Source organism: Microplitis demolitor, chromosome 7 (assembly GCF_026212275.2).
Source record: "Microplitis demolitor isolate Queensland-Clemson2020A chromosome 7, iyMicDemo2.1a, whole genome shotgun sequence".
Classification (NCBI taxonomy): domain Eukaryota; kingdom Metazoa; phylum Arthropoda; class Insecta; order Hymenoptera; family Braconidae; genus Microplitis; species Microplitis demolitor.
The window spans coordinates 15,650,678-15,668,710 of NC_068551.1; the positions used below are offsets into that span (position 1 = coordinate 15,650,678).

The 18,033-nt window shown below is 29.0% G+C and overlaps 8 non-coding genes across 8 annotated transcripts; 1 reads left to right on the plus strand and 7 right to left on the minus strand.

Annotated features, from left to right (window-relative positions):
- Positions 1-1,179: 1,179 nt before the first annotated feature.
- On the minus strand, positions 1,180-1,298 carry LOC128668305 (5S ribosomal RNA). Its single transcript, XR_008404066.1, has one exon. It is a non-coding gene; the product is annotated as a 5S ribosomal RNA (ribosomal RNA).
- Positions 1,299-2,223: 925 nt separating this feature from the next.
- On the minus strand, positions 2,224-2,342 carry LOC128668306 (5S ribosomal RNA). Its single transcript, XR_008404067.1, has one exon. It is a non-coding gene; the product is annotated as a 5S ribosomal RNA (ribosomal RNA).
- A 1,776-nt stretch (positions 2,343-4,118) lies between these two features.
- LOC128668307 (5S ribosomal RNA) lies at positions 4,119-4,237 on the minus strand. Its single transcript, XR_008404068.1, has one exon. It is a non-coding gene; the product is annotated as a 5S ribosomal RNA (ribosomal RNA).
- Positions 4,238-5,184: 947 nt separating this feature from the next.
- LOC128668308 (5S ribosomal RNA) lies at positions 5,185-5,303 on the minus strand. The gene has a single exon (XR_008404069.1). It is a non-coding gene; the product is annotated as a 5S ribosomal RNA (ribosomal RNA).
- A 316-nt stretch (positions 5,304-5,619) lies between these two features.
- On the minus strand, positions 5,620-5,738 carry LOC128668309 (5S ribosomal RNA). The gene has a single exon (XR_008404070.1). It is a non-coding gene; the product is annotated as a 5S ribosomal RNA (ribosomal RNA).
- Positions 5,739-6,426: 688 nt separating this feature from the next.
- Trnad-guc (transfer RNA aspartic acid (anticodon GUC)) lies at positions 6,427-6,498 on the minus strand. The gene has a single exon. It is a non-coding gene; the product is annotated as a tRNA-Asp (tRNA).
- A 3,078-nt stretch (positions 6,499-9,576) lies between these two features.
- Trnag-gcc (transfer RNA glycine (anticodon GCC)) lies at positions 9,577-9,647 on the plus strand. Its single transcript has one exon. It is a non-coding gene; the product is annotated as a tRNA-Gly (tRNA).
- A 7,672-nt stretch (positions 9,648-17,319) lies between these two features.
- Positions 17,320-17,392, minus strand: Trnak-uuu (transfer RNA lysine (anticodon UUU)). The gene has a single exon. It is a non-coding gene; the product is annotated as a tRNA-Lys (tRNA).
- Positions 17,393-18,033: the final 641 nt, after the last annotated feature.

An 18,033-nucleotide genomic window follows, 5' to 3' on the forward strand; every position in this document is an offset into this window, starting at 1 on the left:
CTGTCAGTTTATCGTTAACATCTTTATAAAAACTATTCAGCGATTTAATGCCCGAAGAAATTCGTTACGACCTTGAGTGGTAAAAGCTGTAAAAAATAATAGTAAGGATTCCAATGCATACAGATAATTGCTGAAAGAAATGGAGGGTAAGTTACCATCGAGTTTATGATGGTTTTTTATGTATTTACTCCACAAAACTCAGTATTTTCACGATTACTTGAAGAATAAAGCTTCCTTGCAGAATAAAGAACAAAAAGGTGTAGCTAATTATTGTAGAAACTACATGAAATTGTATTTTTCCACGCGCAAATCAACTTCTTAAAAGAAAAAAAGTCAAGCATCAAACTTTTAATCTGAGAGTCCAGGGTTAAAATCCCTGGTCGAGCGATAATTTTTGTTTTAATAGTAATTATATATATATTTGTTTGTTATTAATTTAGCAATAAATTTATAAGATCGAGGAATAAATTTAAAAACTGGACAGATTTAGATATTTGCCATTTATTCTCGTTTATTAAATTTAAGTAATCAATGATAGCATGCTAAAATCATTTCACAATAGCAGACTCAGATACGACAGAAAAAAATCCAATCAACTTACAGAGTATACTGTTTTGCCCCCTTTTTGTGCATTACAAAATAATATTAAACAGAGATTGCATGGATTATTATCAGGTAAGTTTCAAAAAAAAAAATCGCTGGACTAATAAAATATAAACTAGCATTAGATTACCTGATATCAGTACTGTATCGAATTTTAATATTATAATTCTTCTACATACTTGTATAATTTCATTTTTCTTTTTTTTTTAATTGATATTTTCGTTCGATTTGATTTCACTCAATTAGAAACAAAATCAAGTTAAATTTTTTTGTTTATCAATAACTATTCAATAAATTAATGTACACAAGCAACAGTTGTTTTTATGAGTAAATGTCATCCTATACAAACTCTTATCATAAGTCAAGTTATAAGACTTAATTTTTTTACTTAAAATTGAGTAGAATTTTCAATAAAATAATGTTTTAATTGATCAACTTATGTGCTTATAAGATGTATCTAATAATATGTGATATAATTAAAAATGGCATATTGGAAAAAAAAAAACTATTTTCGATTAGCAAAGAAAAAAATATAATTTTAGTGTTTAGCGAATGCAGGAATAAAAAAAAAAGAAATGCCAACAGCACGTGGTGTTCCCAAGCGGTCACCCATCCAAGTACTAACCACGCTCAATGCTGCTTAACTTCAGTGATCAGACGAGAACTGGTGAATTCAGCATGATATGGCCGTTGACAAAGTACGATCAACATTATTCGGCAATTGAATACTCTTTATTATGATCAGTTTTATTATACATTAATTATCGATATTTTTTCAACATTGTATAAAAAATCATTAACTGTATCAGTTATTTGAATAAATTAGGCTTGAGTATTCATGTGGCTTAAAATAAACACAATACATAATTTTGCAATGCTTCAGCAAAGTTTCATATACACAATACCGTTGAGGGTCGCATGAAATCTATCAAAGTAGTGGTCGATAATAAAGAAAAATTTACGTTTTCATGGTGCTTCACGGCTGTCAGTTCATTGTAGATATCTAATTTCATTAATGTTACACAACGATTAACTGCTCCGATGAAATTTGTAATTATCATTTGCAGTATATGCGCAGTGAACTTGAATAATGATAAAAACAATATAAATTATCAGGTAAGTTTAAAAAAAAAATTGCTGGACCAATGAAACATATACTAGCACTAGATTACCTGATATCAGCACTGGATCGAATTTCGATATTATAATTTTTGTACATATTTGTATAATTTAATCTTTTTTTAATTATTATTTTCATTCGATTTCATTCCACTTGATTAAAGACAAAATCAAGTGAAATTTTTTTTTGTTTATCATCAGCTATTCAAAAAATTAGTGTACACAAGCAACAGTTGTTTTTATAAGTTAATCTCATCTTATACGAACTCTCATCAAATGTCAAGTGATAAGGCTTATTTTTTTTTTTTTCATTAAAATTCAGTCGAATTTTCAATAGAATAATGTTTTAGTTGATCAACTTATGTGCTTATGAGATGTATCTAATAATATGTGATTTAATCAAAAATGACATGATGGAAAAAAAAAACTATTTTTAATTAGCAAAAAAAAATATAAAACTTTAGTGTTTAGCAAATACAAATTAAAAAAAAAAAAAAGAAATGCCAACAGCACGTGGTGTTCCCAAGCGGTCACCCATCCAAGTACTAACCACGCTCAATGCTGCTTAACTTCAGTGATCAGACGAGAACTGGTGAATTCAGCATGATATGGCCGTTGACAAAGTACGATCAACATTATTTGACAATTGAATACTCTTTATTATGATCAATTTTATTATACATTGATTATTGATATTTTTTCTACATTGTGTAAAAAATCATAGATTGTATTAATTATTTGAATGAGTTAAGCCTAAGTAGTCATCAAGTTTAAGACCAATACAATACATAATTTTACTTACATTAGCAAAGTTCCACATACGCGATACCATTAAGGATTGTATGGAATCTACCAATGTAGTGGTCGTTAAAGAAGAAAATATTTGTATGCTATTTGTTAAAAACAGATTCACGTTTTTATGGTAATTGCCCGCGGCTGATGGTTCATTGCAGATATCTAATTTTATCAATGTTGCACATCGATTAACTGCTCCGATGAAATTTGTAATTACCATTTGCAGTATATGCCCATAGAGATGCGGAATGACCGACATTTTTATTTTTGGTCAGGACACGGTCATAAGACCGTCACAGAATTTTAAAGAAATTCTGTGATGCTGGAATGACCGTCATGTTTCAAACGGTCTCAAATTTCGCCTTTTGCATCTATATAGACGTTTTTGACAGAATTTTTTAATAAAGCATTTTTTGGAATCATTGCAAAATTTACGGTCACATTAAGAACCGTCATGAATTTGGTCTTTTGAATCTATATAGGCGTTTGTGACGAAAATTTTCAATCATAATTTATTCTTAAATAAAAACTATTAAAGAAATCGATTATTGTATTACCGAAATTTACCGAGATATTCAAGTTTTAGCTTGTACAGGTAATCATTTCAAAGACGAATAAAAATAATTTTTTCATGTACCATTCAAAAACTGTCTTTCAAAGTAACTTTTAACCATTAAATGATGCAATAAATATGAAATGACATACATCATATTATTATTATCACAAAAGTTACTTTATTTAATAGTTATTATTACATCTTTATTTTTAAAGTTTCATATAGCTTCATATTCAAGGTTAATAACGATATCTTTTTTTTTAATAAATAATATTTTATATCTTGTAGAGAATGTTTGTATTCATTTTAATTATTTAAACCATTGCATAAAATGTATTTTCATTCGATTTTTAAGCATTAAATATTAGTATTGATATAGTCACTGGATGGCAGCATTTTCGCTTGCTTGGTCCATCATTTAAAAAATGGTCATGTGACGGTCCTGTGACCGTCCGATGACCAAAAAAAAAGTCAATGACAGGACCGCTCGCATCTCTATATGCGCAGTGAACTTGAATAATCATAGAATCAATTTAAATTATCAGGTAAGATTTAAAAAAAAATCGCTGGTCCAATAAAACATTTACTAGCACTAGATTACCTTATATCAGCATCGGATCGAAATCGTATATTATAAATGTTGTACATATTTATATGATTTTATTTTTTTTTTTTTTAATTATTATTGTCATTCGATTTCATTCCACTTGATTAAAGACAAAATCAAGTGAAATTTTTTTTTGTTTATCATCAACCATTCAAAAAATTAATGTACACAAGCGACAGTTGTTTTTACGAGTTAATCTCATTCTATACAAACTCTTATCATATGTCGAGTTATAAGACTTAATTTTTTTACTTAAAATTGACTAGAATTTTCAATAAAATAAGGTTTTAATTGATCAACTTATGTGCTTATAAGATGTATCTAATAATATGTGATATAATTAAAAATGGCATATTGGAAAAAAAAAAACTATTTTCGATTAGCAAAAAAAAATATAATTGTAGTGTTTAGCAAATGCAGGAATAAAAAAAGAAGAAATGCCAACAGCACGTGGTGTTCCCAAGCGGTCACCCATCCAAGTACTAACCACGCTCAATGCTGCTTAACTTCAGTGATCAGACGAGAACTGGTGAATTCAGCATGATATGGCCGTTGACAAAGTACGATCAACATTATTTGACAATTGGATACTCTTTATTATGATTAGTTATATTATACATTAATTATCGATATTTTTCAATATTGTGTAAAAAATCATGAATTGTATTAGTTATTTGAATGAGTTAAGCCGAAGTATTCATCAAGTTTAAGACTAATACAATACATAATTTTACTTACAGTAGCAAAGTTTCATATACGCGATACCATTGAGGATTGTATGGAATCTACCAAAGTATCGGTCGTTAAAGAAGAAAATATTTGTATGCTATTTGTTCAAAAGAGATTCACGTTTTGATGGTTATTCCCAACGGCTGATGGTTCATAGCAGACATCTAATTTTATCAATGTTACACAACTATTAACAGCTCCGATGAAATTTGTAATTATCATTTGCAGTATATGCGCAGTGAACTTGAATAATCATAGAAACAATATAAAATATCAGGTAAGTTTAAAAAAAAAACCGCTAGTGCAATAAAACATACTAGCACTAGATTACCTGATATCAGCACTGTATCGAGTTCTTATATTATAATTCTTGTATATATTTGTATAATTTTTTTTTAATTATTATTTTCATTTAAATTCATTCAACTCAATTAGAAATAAAATCAAGTAAATTTTTTTTGTTCATCATCAGCTATTCAAAAAATTAGTGTACACAAGCAACAGTTGTTTTTATGAGTAAATCTCATCTTATACGAACTCTCATCAAATGTCAAGTGATAAGGCTTATTTTTTTTTTTTACTTAAAATTCAGTAGAATTTTCAATGAAATCATGTTTTAGTTGATCAACTTATGTACTAATGAGATGTATCTAATAATATGTAATTTCATTGAAAATGGCATACTGGAAAAAAAAAAAAACTATTTTCGATTAGCAAAAAATAAAAAAAAAATACAATTGTAGTGTTTAGCAAATGCAAGAATAAAAAAAAGAAATGCCAACAGCACGTGGTGTTCCCAAGCGGTCACCCATCCAAGTACTAACCACGCTCAATGCTGCTTAACTTCAGTGATCAGACGAGAACTGGTGAATTCAGCATGATATGGCCGTTGACAAAGTACGACGAACATAATTCGGGATTTGACTAATTTTGGTTATGATTAAACTACATTCAATTATGATAAACACCGGTTTATCTTATCACAAGGATTTATGTAAATTTTTTTTCGTGTATTGTTTTTTTACCCAAAATTCGACGAAAATTTTTTTCAATTTATTTTAGTACTCCCTACTATATTGTCTATTAACGAATATTATTCAAAATTTTATAGACTAATTGAAAATTGCAGGTTAAAAAAAAATTATTTTTCAATTCGTATAAAAGAATATAAATTTTGTCTTTAGTAAATACAAATTTCAAAAAAAAGAAATGCCAACAGCACGTGGTGTTCCCAAGCGGTCACCCATCCAAGTACTAACCACGCTCAATGCTGCTTAACTTCAGTGATCAGACGAGAACTGGTGAATTCAGCATGATATGGCCGTTGACAAAGTACGACGAACATAATTCGGGATTTGACTAATTTTGGTTATGATTAAACTACATTCAATTATGATAAACACCGGTTTATCTTATCACAAGGATTTATGTAAATTTTTTTTCGTGTATTGTTTTTTTACCCAAAATTCGACGAAAATTTTTTTCAATTTATTTTAGTACTCCCTACTATATTGTCTATTAACGAATATTATTCAAAATTTTATAGACTAATTGAAAATTGCAGGTTAAAAAAAAATTATTTTTCAATTCGTATAAAAGAATATAAATTTTGTCTTTAGTAAATACAAATTTCAAAATAAAGAAATACCAACAGCACGTGGTGTTCCCAAGCGGTCACCCATTCAAGTATTAACCCCGATCAATGCTGCTTAACTACGGTGATCAGACGAGAACTGGTGATTTTGATTTTGATTTTGAAGTGTTTATTCAACCCATTAAAATATTACAAAAGTTTTTGTTACATAAATAAACAAAATATATGTTTTTTTTGCTTTATAAGCCTAAGAAATTACAAAAAGGCCCATTGGCTCGCATTGCGAAGTTCATAAGTTTTAGCATGAATATGTTTATATAAAAATATCTTGCTTTATATGTATAGAATTTTTTCTATTTAGTTATAGTTATTGACATCGGAGAAAAAATGGGGTTAAAAAATTCTGATATAAAAAAATGTTTCCTCCCCGGCGGGGAATCGAACCCCGGTCTCCCGCGTGACAGGCGGGGATAATGTCCATTATACGACCGAGGAACGAGAACTGGCGAATTCAGCATGGTATGGCCGTTGACAAGATATGAACAACATAATAATTTATTTGACTTAAAAACAACATAATACATAATTTTTCAATGCATTAGCAAAGTTTTATATACGCGATACTAATGAGGATAGTATGAAATCTACCAAAGTAGTGTTCGATAAAGAAGAAAATGTTCGTATGCTTTGTGATAAAAGCTTAATTTGATCCATCAAAAATCTCACCCAGCGAAATGACAGAGTGATAATTCTATTTTTCTACATTCTTAGCTATAATACTTTACTATAAAGTAAACTGAACCTCAATGGAACAGATATTACTATGATATCAACTAATATATTTTGACACGATCTATCATGTGGTAATATACCAAAACTAACTAATATACTTAGGATAAGTCTTCTTTTGATAATTTTATACTTAAAAATAATGTAAACCGTCTAGTGAGAAATAAAATTATACTTTTCAATCAAAAAAAAACACCGATGAGAACTAGTTTTTGTTCCTATACCGTACGTGAAAGATCTGAGCGTACAGTTCAATCTAAAACCTTATTAGTGTTCATAAAGTTCAAAATCTCAACATAACACTCAGCTTCTCTGTGGTAGATTAGTGCCTTGAGTACTATACTCATTTATTTCTTTCTTCTTGCTATAATATATAAAATCTGACTAGATACTGAGCTTCTTTACGAAAGAAACAGTCTACCAAAATGATCAAAATCAATCATGGATGAATCCAAAAGATAACTACCATTTCAAGCACAAAAGGTAACTATCCATTTCAAGCACTAGAGAAAATGATTTTTACTTAGCTACATTAGCAATGCTTATTAGATAGCGTCGGCTGAGTTTTTCTGGGAAATAAAATCTTTAAATACAAACTACAGACTGCATATTGATGTTCTACTAATTTTTTGATAATATTCGTTTGTTCGAGAAAAAAACTCGGCCGAAGTTTTTGATTACTGTATTAGTACAACAAAGATAATACCGTTCGCCTACTTGGACATATGAGAGACAAAATTAAGAACGCCTATTAACATGAATAGTAGTAGAGTGCGTAACGAGTGAAATAAGTTAGCTATTTTTTGTTATCTGCAGTGGCTTCAGCACGAGTTTGAGGCGTGTATGCACTAGCTGGATGCAAGTGCTAAAGACATTGTGTAAAAACTTGTTTGTCCTTATGATAATAATAGAATATATGTAAGAAAGGTATTTGACCATGTCTTTAATAGAGTGGTGATATATAAAAAATAATATATAAAAGTATTAAAAACTTCTAGAAAAGAATCAATCACTATTAATTGTGTTTGGCCATCTGATTAATTTTATGGGAGAAGGGGAGTGAATGGGCTGGGAGCTTGGGTTATTCGAGCGGTTTTAGGAGTGGCTATTTATACTATTTACATATATATATATATATATAGTGTAGTCACTGTGTCACTTGCCGCTTTGATGACGTGTTGGTTTAATCGATCCACCTACTGATAAGTAAGTGGTAGCATATTATTTTGGCTCACTTTCTTCAATTTCGCCTCGCCGATCTTCTAGCATATTGGTGCCACATATGTCAACAACTGTTTTATCAGTAATTGACTGCAGATCACTTTTACACGGGAGCTAATAACGCTGTTATAAAAAAGTCTGCTTAGGGATCTGTATGTATTTCTTGCTTCCATCAGCAGGCAGTCTGTTTGTTTGATGCATTTGACAGGATGGTCGACGTTTATGCCCAAGCATTTCACCATGCCCTTGGTTGATGTCATAATTTTCTTCCTTGTTTCAGGGTGGTAAGTTCAATGGCGAAATTATCATTGCTTATTTCTTTCGCCTTAGTGATGAATCTTGCTGGTTTTCTAAATACAATAGTTATATATTTCCCTGGGTTAACTCGTAAATTTCATCTAACGTAGTAGTTATTTCTTTTATTTTTAGGCGATTTTAGTAGCTCCTTTATTATTCTTGGATATTTCGCTGCTACGTAGATGGTTAAATCATCTACATTTGCTATTGAATAGGGGTTGTTGTTCTTGTTCAATTTCAATGCATTGAGGATGTGGCTCGTGAAGATTTTGAGCCACATGATAAGTCTTTCTATAAAAAAAAAAAAAAGTAAGACGTTCGCAACCCCTTTCGGGACTTCATTTCTTCTCATTCTTCTTTGATATCTTGCTAATTGGCTGCTAGATGTTGCTTCAACTTGACATCTATTTTCTAATATTTTTATCGATTCTTCTAACTCGTTAACTTGTTGTCTAGATCTTTCAAGATCAGCCACCAAATTTTCGTAAGCCCCTTCTATAAGATCAATTTCTAATTTTCAGTAACATTTTTTCAAATTTTGCAATCTTTCCTTAATAGTACAAAGTTTAGCCATCCAAACTCATTCTGCACAAGGTTTATTTATTTAAAAGCGTGGGTAAGTTGACTGTACCCTGCTGTAGTCCTTTGCTTTCGAATTTTATTTTTGATGTCAACTTGGCATTCTAGATGTAGAATGTTATTTTACTTGTCATTGTCCATATTAGTTCAATTAAATATTCTGGAAAGTTATTTCCTATTGGTATATACGTCAGTCCACAAGCAAGATTGTATCAAATGCCTTGTCCAAGTCAACCAAGTAGCCGTAACCTTGCGTTTTACCGCGTTTGTCTTTGGTTTAGGCACCATTTGTTGTGCTTTTTCGTATAATGGCGGAAAATTATTAGTTTCGTATAATAATTTGAACTCTTTTAATTGCTGAAGAGTTTCAATATCTAGTTCTTTATAATTAGCCAAGCTAGTGCCCGGTGAATTGTTAGCCATCGTAGGGCTAGGGTGGACTGCTTGTTGAGAATTTGTATAGCTTTGTACAGGTTATCCACATCACTAATTATTCTTTTATTGAATCAGTAGATTATTCATATAAATAATTGAAGCAATAATATACAATTGAATTATTGCTGTTTATAGCTTACTATTATGTTGCTTTTACGATTTAATGATGCTAGAATACAATATTTAAATGATAAGAAATTCATTTTTCCGCAAGTAATACTTGTCGTACTGTATGGAAACAGGTACTCGTTCGCATCGGTGGTCTAGGGGTATGATGCTCGCCTGCCACGCGGGCGACCCGGGTTCAAGTCCCGGTCGATGCAATCTTTTTTTCAATTAACTTTTTTCATTGTCAAGTTTTTAAAGGATTTAGTATATCAAAATGTTACCATCAAATCAAAACATACTACCTATCGATTAGTTAAATGCCCAATTGAACCAATTTTGTCGATGATTAAAGTACCACATTTTCTTATCATTTTTTGCTTTCACTTATCTATGATACTTATTTATACATACCTTTCTATTTATTAATTGATTTTTTATATTTATTATGTATGAAACATTAATAATGTTAAACAGGTACTTATCGAAACTAAATAATACGTAGGTTAATTTTTTTTTATAAACGGTTAATGTTTAGTTATAGTAATATATATTTATATATATATATTAGTGTGCTTTGTTTGAAACGACTATTTTTTTTTTCTGGTCCATCAATGGAATAATGTTCTCAACATGTGAAAAAAAATTCTCACAAAAGATAAACTCTTAACTTTAATTTTAAGTACTCGCTAAATAAATTTGCAATTTTCCCATTTAATTAACATGTAAATTTTGATTTTTTTTTTTTTTTTTTTTTTTTTTTTTTTTTTTTTTTTTTTTTTTTTTTTTTCAATTATCTATAGCTCCGTGGCATTGCAAGATATTAACTCGCTATTAGGCGGAAATAACAGAGGAATTCTTCCTCTTTAAAAGTGCTTGTATCTAATTTATGTTTTGTAACCGGCCTCACTCGTAAAAAAATTTAAAACCAATTTTTTTTCAAATTTCATGGTTTTTTTTTTCTTATTTACTCGCAAAACACTAACTTTAGAACAAAATTGTACAGGACTTTTTTGATAAAGAATTTTAATCCCTTCAAAAAAGGTTATTTAGTCCATTAACGTAGAGCTAGTAGTTTCCGAAATAAATCTAATTAAATATCTCAAAATTTGAGATATCGCTGTTTTATCCACGATTATAGTATAGTACTTTTTTATAAAATTATGGCCGACGAAATATATAATATTTCCTGGTTACTATATCATCAAAAATATGTCCAGTAATACGAAACTGTCTCCTATTACACTTACTTCCATATTTTGTTATCATAACCTAAATGTCTTTGTTTGACCATCGGAAGTTTTTTTTAATTACTACCTCTCTCAATACAAAGATAATTGTTTCATACTTTTTATAATTGCATATAAATGTGTAATATGTATTTTCATACTTTACTCTGATACATGATATGTTTCTATAGTCATAATTTCATAAAAAAAATACTAAAATCATGGATGAAACAGCAATATCTCAAATTTTAAGATATTTAATTAGATTTATCTCGGAAACTACTAGCTCTACGGTAATGGACTAAATAACCTTTTTTGTCGAGAATAAAGTTCTCTACAAAAAAAGTCCTGAACGATTTTGTTCTAAAGTTAGTTGTTTGCGATTAAATAAAAAAAAACCATGAAATTTAAGAAAAAATGGACTTTAAGATTTTTTACCAGTGAGGTCAGTTACAAAATGTAAATTTGCTACAAGCACTTTTAAAGAGGAAGGATTCCTCTGTTAATTCCGCCAATAGTGACTTAATATCTTGCAATGCCGCGGAGCTATAGATAATTGAAAAAATAAAAATCAAAATTTACATGTTAATTAAATGGGAAAATTTCAAATTCATTTAGCGAGTACTTAAAATTAAAATTAAGAGCTCATTTTTGGTGAGAATTTTTTTTTCAAATGTTTAGAACATTATTCCATCGATAGACCAGAAAAAAAAAATTGTTGTTTCAAACGAAGCACCCTAATATATATATATATATATATATATATTGATTTTTTTCCAATATAATATCATTACTAATAGTAATATTAAGTAATTCATACATTATAAAAAATTCCATAAGTGTTTACCATTAAAAATAGCACTAATCATTCTGTCGAATAACAGAGAAGTATCCGTACCAGAATTGCTTTCAAATTTGGAATATAAGAGTTATGAAATATATTTTTTACCAGGGACGACAAAAATGGTTGGCCTCTATCTTGGAGCGAGCACTGAACTTCTCCCGTTGCTGTTGTCTAGTACCTGCGACTTTTCACTTCTTAATATATATATATTTTTTTCTCAAGAAATTTTTCTCTTGCTTTAAGCTACTTTTTTTTCTTAGTTAGAGCATACGAAAATTCTTCCGTGAAAAGAATAGTACTTATTCCGAGGAATTTAATTTTTTTTTATCAATTCAGCAATCGTATATTGTGTGACAAGGGATAAAACAAGACGATTCCAAACTAGGGTGAATTTGGTTGCACGAACCACAGGCGAGGGCTGATATCACTCGTAGTCTGAAATCGTATTTCATCCTGAGTCATACACTATATTTTTTATGATTACTTTGTAATTGTTGTAATCGAACGCTTTTGCTCATGCTGAATTGAAAATAGGTAAATTTACTAATAAATAGTCATCTCAGCTATACTTTTCTGTTACGGTCAACAATATTATATCAGTTGATAAAACTGCAGTTTATAGTGGAAGTCTTATTTAACTATTTGTTTCTAGTTCAGAAAAAAATTTTTTTTTTCAGTGCAATAAAGATTTTAGAAAATCGAGATAAGTTGCCAAGTTACGTCAACTGAACGACGTTGAGAAAAATTAACTACGCCGGCATGTAGATGGATGAATATGGTAGTTACATATTTTAGTACTAATCGCCCTTTACGCAGCTTAATACATTAATGCTAATTTTAATTATTATCGGTAGGTAAATTAAGTATATAAACTCCATCTACTCCAATCGTTAAGTTTTTTAAGGTATTGTGTATAACGATCGATTTAATTCAGAAAATGAAACTTAATTATCTATACTGATAGAAGAATTTCTTGACATTTAAAAATATTTCTTACTATTCAAGAAATATTCGTTAAATCCAAAGAAATGATATTTAAGAAATAATTCCTTAAATACTAAGGAATATTTTTAAATGCTGTGAAATTTTTCTATGAGTGTGGAGGTTTAGGAAAGTTTTTAGTGACATAAGAAAAGACAAGGAAAAAAAAATGAAACTTACTCACTTATCAAACATTGTGATTGATTGAGAAGTCCGACAAATTAAACGAATATTGATCATTTCAGTACCTATTTATTCACTTTATATTTACAATAACTGTCGATTTTATCCAAAAAATTTGTTAAAAACGAAATAATATTTAATTTTAAATAAACTTTGGTGACAACAAATACACGATCTGCAATTTCCGAGCATAGAATTCAGACTGATTCCACTCAAAAATTTTAAAGGTTTAAGGATTACAGAAATTTTTTTTTCACTTCACTCTTATAAGCTTTTATGGATACTTGAGACATTCTGTTTATATTATTTATGACACCAAAAGTCTTATTAAAAAAAAAAAAAACAAAATTTAGTTGTCGCAGATGTGGACCGAACTTTGAAAGCACGGACTAATCTTATAATTTATGGTTCTAAAGACGAACCGTTGAGTTTTAAAGTTGTGTTTTTGGTTTCGTATGGCTGTTTTTTGTTAATAAAACTTTTAGGGCTTACAACTAATTTATATATAATTTTTTATTAATACAAAGTTACTGCTTTCAACATTATTTTCTTTATTATTATACGAAATTTTCAAACTTCACTCATTATATAAAGAATGTTTGCATAACTTTCTGTTTTATCTTTGATAACTTTTGAATAAGTTTTTGGATAATTTTTATTCTTCAATAAATATTTTGAAGAAGTAGAACAATAGTACATTGCATAGCGAGTCGGGGTTAGGTGAGTCTTTATCCGGGAAGCACAATGTTCTTAACACGAGTCGTAGGTGCACACGCACGAGCGCCAGATTTAATCAAATTTATCTCATTTAAAGGGTATTGTTATAATTATTAGTAGGTGTTAAAGAAAAAATGATACACTAGAAATAAAATGTCCAATCGAAAAGGTCATGATGAGGAAAGAGAAGGAAGTGTGGTTTAAAGTAATCTCTACTATTGGTTGCTCACAATATATCTATAGCCTCTAGTCTACGGTTACAGTAGGGATCATAAAATTTGGGGAAATACTAATATAATTAACCTTAACTTAATCTAGGTAAAGTAGACAGCACAACTGGTATCCAAGTATTTAAAAGATCGCATTTCAACAGCAAAGGGATTAGAATATTTGTAATATCTGCGAACGCACCCTCAAAATGGCTTCCTAGAACCTCAAAACGTCAAGATCTAATATCAATTCGATTGTCAAAAATCGGACTAAAACAAATAACTTCCCGAATTTTTGAAAATTTTCAATTCTCTTAGCGGGGAGTTAAAAAAAAATATATTTAAAATCAATTTTGTTAAATGTGGTGGTCACCGCAATTTCATTGTGGTTATAATTCGATTTAATTGGGCTTCCGCGTACGCACCAACTGGATGCGAGGTGCTGGAGATATTGTGTAAAAACTCACTATCAACTGTGTCGATCATCTGATTAGTTTTGTAGGAGATGGGGAGTGAATGGATTAGGAGCTTAGGTTATTCAAGCAGTTGTGGGAGTTGCTATTTATATTATTTTCATATCCACTGGTCACAAAAATTAAGCGATATAAAAAAAATTCTCAATTTTGGGATGATTTTCAACATGCTGCAATTCGGTGAAAAATGGTGTAGAGTAAAAATAAAAAAAAAGAAAATTTTACCCTCAATTTTCTAGTTTTCAGATCTGGACTTCAAATTTTTTATTATGCACGGTTCCGGAGTAATCTTAAGAAAACCGACGAAAAAAAATATTCCAAATTTTTGCTCGTCTTCCAACAAGTCAATGGGCTTTAATAAATTTTTTTTTATAATCTGACCGTAGGTCTCTTCTAGGACATTTTATGCCCTTTAATTTGCCGGCCTCGAAAAGTCTCTACGACAATTTGGCGCCGAGTTATCATTGATCAAAGCAAAAAACTTTATTTTGGATTTGATAATCAGAAACTCCGGACATATTGGCCGTACAGAGAATGGAAGTAGGGTTTTGAAAACTGGAAAACATTCTCTATAAGGTAAAATTAGTGGCTTTTGATGGAATTTTTTTTTTTTTTTTTTTGAAACGATAATGTTTATTAAAAAACAGGTAAAAATTGCCATTTTTCTTTCTTAGTGTTCCGAAGCTTTCAATTTATCGATTTTGCCAAAAATCGCATACGGAGCGATTCTTTGGTTTTCATTCATTTCTTTATTCTCAAAAAGTTTTTTGTAGTGACAAGCTTTATTTCTTTAATCGAAAACAGTAATTATTGAAAAAAAAAAGAACATTTTTTTTTTTTAATTTTTTTTTTTCGAGAAAATTGATTTCAAAAAAATTTTTTTTTTTTATATTTTGCTTACTTATCATTTTCGATATGATATTGAAGGTTATAAAATCAATTGTCAAGACAACATACTGGACGAATACAGATTAAAAGGGTATTTCTATTTTCATTACTCAATTGTTTATTCTATATAACCAGAGAATTACAAATAAAAATATTACCGATTTTATTACTGGGTCCATTCTTCAATGTTAGGAAATAACAATATACACTGATAGAAGGATTTCTTAGTATTAAAAAAGATTTGTTAATATTTAACAAATTATTTCTTAACGGAGCTTTATTTAAGAAATATTTATTAATATTTAACAAATCATTTCTTAAACATCATTTTTTTGTATTTAATAAATATTTCTTAGCATCTAATAAACGATTTGTTAATATTTAATAAACGATTTCTTTCCATTTAAAAAATGATTTATTAGTATTTAATAAATCACTTTTTAACATTTAATGAATCACTTTTTAATAATTAATAAATGAATATTTTATATTTAATATATTTTTTATTATTTGAACAAATTTTTTTTTTATATTTAAGAAATTATCTATTAACTTATTTATTAAAATTTAATTCATAAAATCACACAGTTCAAGAATATATATCTATATATGTTTTTGCATGCAGCTACACACATTCATTAATATTTGTATTTATAAACAAAAATAACTAAAACAACCATCGTATAAAATTTTCTGTTCTTTTAATTTCAAAATACAATTTCATAGTAATTAACACTATAACTAGAATAAACAAATTAAAATTTCTTATATTAAACTACGCTGAGAAATAACATAAAATCCGTTTGATAGTACATGTGTTTTTAATGGTTTTATATTTGATTAAAATTGAACTGAATAAAATTAACAAGGCTTCCATATTTTCATAGTTATAATATGGATGACAATTTACAAAATACTTCTGATATAAATATTATTTAAGTATATGAGAGCTTCAGTTGTAGGTTACGTTTAACCAACAATGCAAGCTAGAACGGAGTAAACAATATGACGTCGCAACGACACACACATATAGCTTTTTTAATACTTGTACACCACTACAGGCTCGTGTGTAGCCCTCTACCGACAAATTCGTCTAAGAAATATTTATTAAATATTAACAAGCCTTGTTTGGTGCTAACAAATATTTCTTTTATGTTAATAAGGCTTTGTTAGCATTAAAAATATTTCTTAATAATAAAGAAGTTACTTATTTCATTATAATAAATATTGTTAATAATTACTAAATATTTGTTAAATCCAAAAAAGTCAGTTGAGAAAAATTTAATAAATCAATTTATTACTCCTAAACAAATCCTTCTATCAGTGTAACAGTATCGATGGTTTCGAACACCCTAATATCAATAACTACTTAACAGTAAACTGACATCAAAATACACTCATGTCATAAATTGAAGGAGCAGAAAAATTTTAGAAATTATTCAGTAATTTTTGCAAGGCTGTAACTTCGTGAAAAATAATCGTATCGGGATTCAAAAATAAGCGTTTTATAGCTAGAAATCTCTAGTTTCGGCGCATTTTCATCAAAATTTTTTTGGAGTTTCAGCTATTGTACAAACACATGAGAAATACCGCGAGAAAAAAATTTTCAAAATTTTTTCTTTACTTTAAGAGAGTTCACGGGCCGCTAAAAAATTATTTTAACTAAACTAACGCATAGGTCGTTTAGCAAATTTATTCAGCTTTAATTGGGCTTTTTTTTATCTCGTAGGACAATTTGTCGCAGAGATATCAGCCTTCAAACAAAAAATGATCCTTCTCGCTTTGATCATCGATATTTCAAGTACCAATAATCGCACAGTAAATTTGAGAGTGGCGTTAAAAACTTGAGTAAATTCCCTACATGACCCCCTTATAATTTAAAATGAAAAATTTTTTTTTTATCTTTAACATTTTATTTTAACAATAATCACCTAATAAATCAAAAATTAAAAATTAAAACGTTAATTTATAACATGAAAAATTTTTTTTTTCACTAACATGATAATCACTTCTTCAGAAAGATATTTATATATATGAAATGAGCAATAATTAATAATCATGTAATTCAAGTATACTTAGTAGAAAAAAATTCAAATTCAAGAGGTAAGAAAACCTTATGTTACCTAAATAAGAGAAACATCAAATGGGATGTATTAAATGAACTCGGGAAATATATATATATATATATATATATATATATATATATATATATATTTCTTTTTTTTTCCAGAAATTTTTTTTGAGGGTTGAAGCTAATGATTTAGGGAGCTCCCTTAAAACAAAAAGCATTTTGAACCAAATGGACACCCAAATATACTTACATCGAACTTCAAGAAGATAACAAATAAAAAAAAAAAAAAAATTATCGCTCGAACAGGGACTTGAACCCTGGACCCTCAGATTAAAAGTCTGATGCTCTACCGACTGAGCTATCCGAGCATATGGTATGACGAAGTGTTATATTCTAATTGAATCAAGTAGACTTAGTGATTCAATAATAACTTTATTAGCATCGTTGCTATTTTCTTCCGATGAATAATAACTTCACAATATGAATTGTTTCTAAGTTTTGATGAAATTTTCTGATTTCAAAAAAAAAAAATACAATTGTTTAGTCTTTTCATTGAACTGCTCTGTATCTTTTTTCAGTTTTTGTTCGTTGGGTATTTTTATATATACCCACATAAATATAATTATTGCAGTAATATTATTTATTGATAAGTAATTAATTATTCATTCCACCGAGGGATTCTTCTGATAAATTATTTTACTGGAATCATTTTTTTCAAGTAGTACACAACTATTCTAAACTCTTAAACTTACAAACACATTCATACTTATGTAACCTTGTACAGTGTCAATAGTCAAGTGGGGATATAACTCTTTCTTTGTGAATCCAGTGATTCAAGTACAATGACTCTCTCTCTCTCTCTCTCTCTCTCTCTCTCTCTCTCTCTCTCTCTCTCTCTCTCTCTCTCTCTCTCTCTCTCACTAACTTTGACAACGAAGACCTTGAAATTCTTAGAATCTAAGTTACGAAATACACGGCAGTAGATAGACACCTCCCACTTTTATAAGAA